Source organism: Scylla paramamosain, chromosome 49, assembly GCF_035594125.1.
Source record: "Scylla paramamosain isolate STU-SP2022 chromosome 49, ASM3559412v1, whole genome shotgun sequence".
In the NCBI taxonomy this organism is placed as follows: Eukaryota; Metazoa; Arthropoda; class Malacostraca; order Decapoda; family Portunidae; genus Scylla; species Scylla paramamosain.
In genome coordinates, this window is record NC_087199.1 from 805,001 (window position 1) to 812,500 (window position 7,500).

A 7,500-nucleotide genomic window follows, 5' to 3' on the forward strand; every position below is an offset into this window, starting at 1 on the left:
GAGCCACGGAGACCTGAGCGTGGTGGAATCAGAGGCGCCATTATGGGAGTATATTATGACCCTTTTAAATGGTGAGGCACTGAGTATACCTGAGAACCCTACACATCTGTCTTGCCGGTCACCTACCTTACACACCTGTCTGTTTATACCTATAATCTCACCCCCACACACCTGCCTAGTCTTTTAAATGTAATATAACACAAAGGTTAGTGCAGGAAGCCATCAGACTTAACGTGGTGCCCGTTTCCAAAGCACACCTGTCTATTTTCACTTGTCCCGCCATTAAAAGCCCCAGTTCACTAATACACTAGGGTAGTATTGGTGTAGAAGCCTCCCCGCCCGCCCAACATGGCAACACTGCAGCAGAAACGTTTATTTGTCAGCTTAATTTAGTACTTATGAACCCCTGGCAGACGGGACCTCAGATCTACACGAGTGGCTAGTTAGGTGATTCATATAGCTTGTGTACTGTATTGAATAGTAGTAATCATTCTCTCTCTCTCTCTCTCTCTCTCTCTCTCTCTCTCTCTCTCTCTCTCTCTCTCTCTCTCTCTCTCTCTCTCTCTCTCTCTCTCTCTCTCTCTCTCTCTCTCTCTCTCTCTGCAGGTCTGTGGTGAAAAGTGTAATTTTTTTCATCGTTGGAGTCAAGACAGCGAACGACTTGGTGGGATTTGACGTCTTAAACCCCAGCCCCCAGTGAGTGTGTGTGTGTGTGTGTGTGTGTGTGTGTGTGTGTGTGTTTATGTGACTTTAAAATAGCAGTGTTAGGTTAGGTTAAGTTAGGTTAGATATGTGTGTGTGTGTGTGTGTGTGTGTTTATGTGATTTTAAGATAGCAGTGTTAGGTTAGGTTAGGTTAGATATGTGTGTGTGTGTGTGTGTGTGTGTGTGTGTGTGTGTGTGTGTGTGTGTGTGTGTGTGTGTGACTTTAAGATAGCAGTGTTAGGTTAGGTTAGGTTAGGTTAGATATGTGTGTGTGTGTGTGTGTGACTTTAAGATAGCAGTGTTAGGTTAGGTTAGGTTAGGTTAGATATGTGTGTGTGTGTGTGTGTGTGTGTGTTTATGTGACTTTAAGATAGCAGTGTTAGGTTAGGTTAATTTAGGTTAGGTTAGATATGTGTGTGTGTGTGTGTGTGTGTGTGTGTGTGTTAAGCAGCCTGTGTTGTAATAATCAAAAAAATGAATGAACGTTTAAAGAATTCTAGCAATAAACATTTAAATTCAGCAGACAAGTAACAGAGGGTTCATAATTATTGTACATCACCTCAAACCCTTTACAAAACTTCCTTAACTAACTTTTTAAAGCATTTCCTTCCTTTAATATATGTTCTTAATTATCATTTTGTGTATTTTTGCTGTTTATTATTAAAGAAAAGTCAATGTTTGTTATTTGTGTGTCTTTAAACTGTTGTGTGTTAGTGAGAGAGAGAGAGAGAGAGAGAGAGAGAGAGAGAGAGAGAGAGAAGCTGTGTGTGTATGTGTGTGTGTTTGTGTGTTGAAATTAATAAGTTTTGTTTAATATAATCCTAACTACCTTTCCTAATGGTTTTCTTATCCCATCTAGATAAACCAGGAAGAAGAAGAAGAAGAAGAAGAGGAAGAAGAAGAAGAAGAAGAAGAAGAAGAAGAAGAAGAAGACACCCCCCCCCAGAGAGAGAGAGAGAGAGTGTGTGTGAATATAATGATTTTATTTAGTGTTTACAAATGATGATAATGATGATGATGATGATGATGATGATGATGATGAGAAGTAAATAAAAATGTTAAATTAATCTGTATTTTGATAAGAGAGAGAGAGAGAGAGAGAGAGAGAGAGAGAGAGAGAAGCTTGTAATTGGGGGAAGAAAATGAGGAGGTGTAGCGGGAAGAAGAAGAGGAGGAGGAGAAGGAGGAGGAAGAGAAGACTTGGGGTTTATAAAGGAAGACTAGGAGGAGGAGGAGGAGGAAGACATGAAAGAAGTTTGTAATGGAAATATCTGATGTGTGTGTGTGTGTGTGTGTGTGTGTGTGTCAGGAAGAGAGAAGAGGAAGAGGAAGATTTGAGATAAGATTCACTACTACTACTACTACTACTACTACTAACACTATTACAATCAAACAAGCCTTACTAATTTAAAAGCAACATTTAGGTAAGGGTTGCCAGACGTTTAAATTTTCCCGGACCTATCCGTAAATCAGATAACGAGATCTGCGTCTGGGGGAATTTTTGAAAACCCCTCAAATAATCCGGAATTCCACCTTCATCATTACTGTTCAAAAAAAATCACGTTTATTAAATATCCTTGGGTTGAAATGATGAGAGAGAGAGAGAGAGAGAGGGGGGGGGGGGGTTCACCAAATGGCAGCTTGTATGAAGGCCAAAGTCGCCCCAGTCTTTCACCAGCTTTGATAGGGGTCAGTTTTGGTTTACTGTTTGCAGCCTTGTGTCCTCATTAAAACTATTACTTGTTCATGTCAAGATGCCCAGACCAAAGTGTAAATTCATTGCAGAGATGCAGAACAAACTCCCGTGCTTCAAAAAATTAATTTACATGTTTTTCCAGTCTGATATCAGGACCATAATCAGGTGTTTGTGAAGGTCTCCGGAATTTTGATAGTTCATATATGGCAACCTTAATTTAGATTTAACAAACAAGAAAAAAAAAACAGACAAAACCTGCTTTCTAACACTGATAAAAGATAAGCAGGTTGTAGTTTTATATAATACAATTTAAGCTTTAGATAATGACAATATTTAGATCAACCGTGACACGTGGTATTTGGAAAGTTGAGAGCGGTCTACTTTTATCGCAGTCTGCCATTAAAAGCTTCCGTTTTCTATGGTGCTTCCTAATATATTTTGAAATGGATCGTAGGCTCAGCGCTGCCTATCGATTCCTTTTACATTCCCACGGCATATTTTATTAATCTAGCATCGTAAAAAGTGATTACTGATAATATACCATCAATATATCCATTCATTGCTGTATCATCTGAACACGTCATACATTACATAACTAAATGATTATGTGGCCTATCCCGGACTATCGGAAAACGTATATTGTGATTTTTATTAACTTAATTTACGTAAAAGACGGTTAGTACTTGAATATGTAAGAAATTATTATATTAGTGCGGTGTGGTTTAGTTTTTGGCGCCAAGAGTGCATCGTCTGCTGTCCTCCGCCGGTCAGCTGATCAGCGTGGCGGCAAAACACCTCATGCAACTTTCTGAAATAAACAGAAATGCAGCATGCACCTCACGATTCTCACACCTAATTTGTTATTCTAATCCAGTTTATTCATTTAAATATATCCAGGACTCGATGAATAATTCCTCATGGCCACATCAGCGAGCCAGATTGCAACACATTGATATTAAAAAAAAATTGAGATTTGAATATTCGTTGCACCATCTCTTGATTCTAAATAATGGTAAATTAAAATGCATACAATTAACTGGGATATTTTGAACCTTTTAAGGGAGTTGGTTGTTTGAAATGTAAGTTTTTAATATTGAAATATCCTTTTTGACCTTGAAGTTGAGGGAAAAAAAAACAATGTATTTTTCGTCTTTTCTACGGGGTATCTTTAAAGTAATTCCTGTACAGATAATAAAAAAAGAAGAAGAAGAAGAAGAAGAAGCTTTAAGAAGAGGAGGCGAGATGATAACAATAATGATAACAGCTCAACGTGTAAGGGGAATGTAGCTTAGGTTAACTGGATGACAACAACGATAATATTGATGATGCAACTTATAAGATAAGAAGACGATAATGCGCGGAGAGAACGAGATAGCTTAACACTTTTCAAAATACAGCTTCCTGATGATATGATAGCTAAAAGGATCAATAGAATCACAAATAAGCCATGAGAAACACGAAATAAGCTGACAATATGGGTACCTTGAAATAACAAAACACTTGCTGAGCTGGAATATTGACAAAAAGACATGATATGAGATTTTTCAATTAAAATAAGAGATGAAAGGAAATATACAGGGAACGATTTACTGACCCCCATGATACTTTAAATATTACAAGCACATTTAGTTAACATAAGCAAAAACCGCAAGAAAACAGGTGATGTGAGACTTTGTGAATTAAAAACATTAGATAAAATAAAAACACCCCATAAAACACTCAGAAAACGGGGAATTAACCTTTAGAGACCCTTAAATATGGCAAAATTGCATACCCATCACAAACGCAAAAAAACAAAAAGATCTATACAGCACTACAACGCCTGAAAACAATAGAAAAATGAACAAAAAATAAACAAAGCGAAAAAAATGCAGAATTCAAGTGAAATAAGCTCTAAAAAACCCTCAAAACATTAGGATCTAGTTTGCCGGGCGGCGGAGGAGGGAACACCACGGCAACCACGTTCTCATCACAGATCAGAATCCCCAGTCCAGCTTTTTCTCAAATTTTCCTCCTTTTCCCGATAAGGGCGAGGCTTGGCGGACTGGGAGAAGAGGCAGCAGTCCCCGCAGCACCCGTGAGTCGTTGCTGAGTGCTGAAGTGCCTTTAAATATTGAGATTTTAGTGAAAACCGTGCAGGCTGAGTCACCGCCGACAGCACAATCATCACCTTGTTTATTTTGGTACGTGAACTTGTGAGAATAGCAATTAGAGATTAGTACAGCGAGATTACGCATTAAATAGTGTTGTGGGGAGTGAGATTAGTGAATTTGGTTGGTGGGCAGTGTGGGTGGGAGATGAGATTAGAGAATATTAAGATAGATGGTGACTGAGATTAACTGGCTAAGATCATTAATATTCTTGCTGTTTACGGAGCCAGATCAGTGAGATTAGTACGTGGGCAGTGTGCTAGTGGCTTAGATCACCGAAATAAGTGAGTTTGTGATATCATTGAGATTACCAACGTGAGATTAGTGGCAGATTGGACTGGTATGGGGTGCTGCTGGTTCTGCTACGTGTGCAGTGAGATTAGAGCAGTGAGATTAGAGTCTAGTGCGGATTGGCAGTGTGGTGATGCCTGAGATTAGTGAGATTGGTATCCTTGTGGTGTCTGAGATGAACTGATAGCATGGTTACGAATGAGATTAGTCATAGGAGCCTAAAGATTACCTTAAGGATTGAGACGAGCCAGGAAGGGGTACTGAGATCAGATTAGACAAACATATGGACTCAGATTAACAATGAGATTAATATTACTGAAAATAGCTTGTGGGGTTGAGATTAGTGAGAAAAATGATGTTGAGACGAGTATTTAGACACGTCAAGCTGGGACAGTGAAAAAGTTAGTGAGATTAGTGTGAAGATGACGGCTGTGAAAATAGATGAGATTAGTTGATTAGTTGATGAGATTAGTTGAGATAAGCCGTGAGAAAACTATAAGGGCATTGAGATTAGTAAGGATTCACCATTTTAGGAGTGAGATTAGAGGGCAGGCAGTGAAATTATTAAGAACAGTGATTACCAAGCTGTGATCAAAGAGTGGACAGTTAAATTATACTGAGATTAGTGAGAACAGTCAAACTAGGGTGAATTTTGTGTCTTGAGACGAGGTTGTGGGAAAAAAGAACATTGAGATTAGATTGTGAAGGTTGAGATTAATGCAAGGTTGAGACCGGTAGTGAGATTAGCTTGAAATGGGGGTCAGGTAATGTAGGAGGAAGATAATGCTTTAAATAAACGAGAGAACGAGTGCATTTGGCGAAATGAACTGAATCATAATGAAAAAAAAAGGAAAAACAAAGGGAAAAAAATTAGCCGGTTGAAAAATAACATAAACTAAATAAATGAATAAAATAAAATAATTCGCTAAACCTTTATATATAAAAAAAAAAAAATAGACATTAAATATATGAAAAAAAAATATAGATAGATAGATAATTTAAATAGAAACATCTTTTGCAGTGAATTTGCTGTGAAAACTCGAAAGAAAACATTTGAAATCATCTTGGCGTGGCGCTGATCTCACTGAGCCGAGCCAATCAAACGACCACCTCTGTTTGAGACCCTTGACGCAGCCCTAGTCACCATCAGGGCCCGAGATTAGAACCTTGAGATTAATGAATTATGCCTGAGCTCTCCGTCAAGACCACCGCCACCGCCGCCGCCCAGGTCGTTGCCTGAAGAGGGTCGTTAAGGTGAGTTTGTGTCGTTTTCGCTGTGTTATGAATTGTTGTTGTTAACCGAACCTAACCTAACTTAAATTTATGTTAATGAAATGAATGTGTTTTCATTATAAGGGGGGGTAGACTCCTGGTGGGGAAAAATACTCTCCCCCCTTGCCCCTCCCTCCCCCCCAACTTTACAAATTGTTAGGGTATTGGTGGAGGGGTTAGGGGGGGTGGGAGCAGTAAGTTAGGGAAGGGTAATTAGTTTAAAGTACAAATTTAGCCTAACTTAACCTAACCTGATTATAATCCACCATTTTTTTAGTGTTGCATCATCATCATCATCATCATCAGCATCATATTAACTGCTGTGGGGGGGGCTGGGGGACATGAGGTAGTAATAGTAGTAGTAGTAGTAGTAGTTATAATTACGAACATTACCTGACCTAACGTAACAGTCTCGTACTGGCCAAAAGCGCGTCATTTTTAGTCAAATACTTCTGACGCAGCGCACCCACCTCTGCACCAGCGGCCATACTCCCCAGGGGGCTCGGCAGGAGTACTGTGCATCGTCACCTGCCACCACACAGCTCTAGGTGACGAGGTGCAGGTGAGCGGGGCAGAAGAAGGAGAAGAGGAAAATGATAGGAGGTGAAGTTGGAAGGAGGACAGAAGGAAGAAGAAGAGGTGGCAGGAAGATGCATGGGGGACAGAAGGAAGAAGAAGAGGTGGTAGGAAGATGCATGGGAGACAGACAGAAGAAGAAGAAGAAGATTAGTTGGAAAGGTTTATGGATGAGAGAAGGAAAAAGAAGAGGAAGAAGAACAAGAAGAAGAGGGTAAGGTACAAGAACACAAAGAAGAAGAAGAGGAGGAGGTTAGGAAGATACACAGAACACAGAAAAAAGAAGAAGAAGAATTTTATACGGCGTAATGCAAAAAATCCACCTCACTTTGAAACGCAAGCCTGGAGGACAGCACACACAGCACCACAGCCTACCAACACCCAAATCAGACACAGCAATTATCCCTCTTCCTTCAGCTGTGATTAGGCCACCACAGAGGACTAGCCACACCACACAGACTGCATCAAATCACCCTCGTTTCACCTGAACTTGTTAGCACATTAGTTCCTCATTTACGCGACTCGATTATAACCCAGCCAGCGTATTACAGCACTTCACAGCACCACAGACAGCTTAGTGTGTGACCGCAGCTTCTGTGACTCTGCTCTGCGCCGCCCTGCCCTGTGTCCCAGCATGCAGCAGCCCCACTCCACAGAAAAGGCTAATTTCAGTGACGCCAGCTCAATATTTCGACAAACATCAGCTTATTTTTCTTTAGAGACTCCTGTGGTGGCTGCGATGAAATATATAATCCGTGTAATCATATCAGGGCACACTGCGTTCGTCGCCATGTTTAAATCTCGGCACAAA

The 7,500-nt window shown here is 40.1% G+C and overlaps 1 protein-coding gene across 5 annotated transcripts in view; it reads left to right on the top strand.

The window, feature by feature from the left end:
* Positions 1-4,321: 4,321 nt before the first annotated feature.
* LOC135095496 (la-related protein Larp4B-like) overlaps positions 4,322-7,500 on the top strand; it is a 25,827-nt gene continuing 22,648 nt past the window's right edge. For 3 of the 5 annotated variants that reach the window (XM_063996343.1, XM_063996345.1, XM_063996346.1), the window contains exons 1-2: positions 4,335-4,583; positions 5,863-6,095. The gene's annotated coding sequence lies outside the window, so the exon portion shown is untranslated. Of the gene's footprint in view, positions 4,584-5,862; positions 6,096-7,500 lie in introns of all 5 variants that reach the window. The other 2 variants (XM_063996344.1, XM_063996347.1) reach the window with 2 other exon arrangements.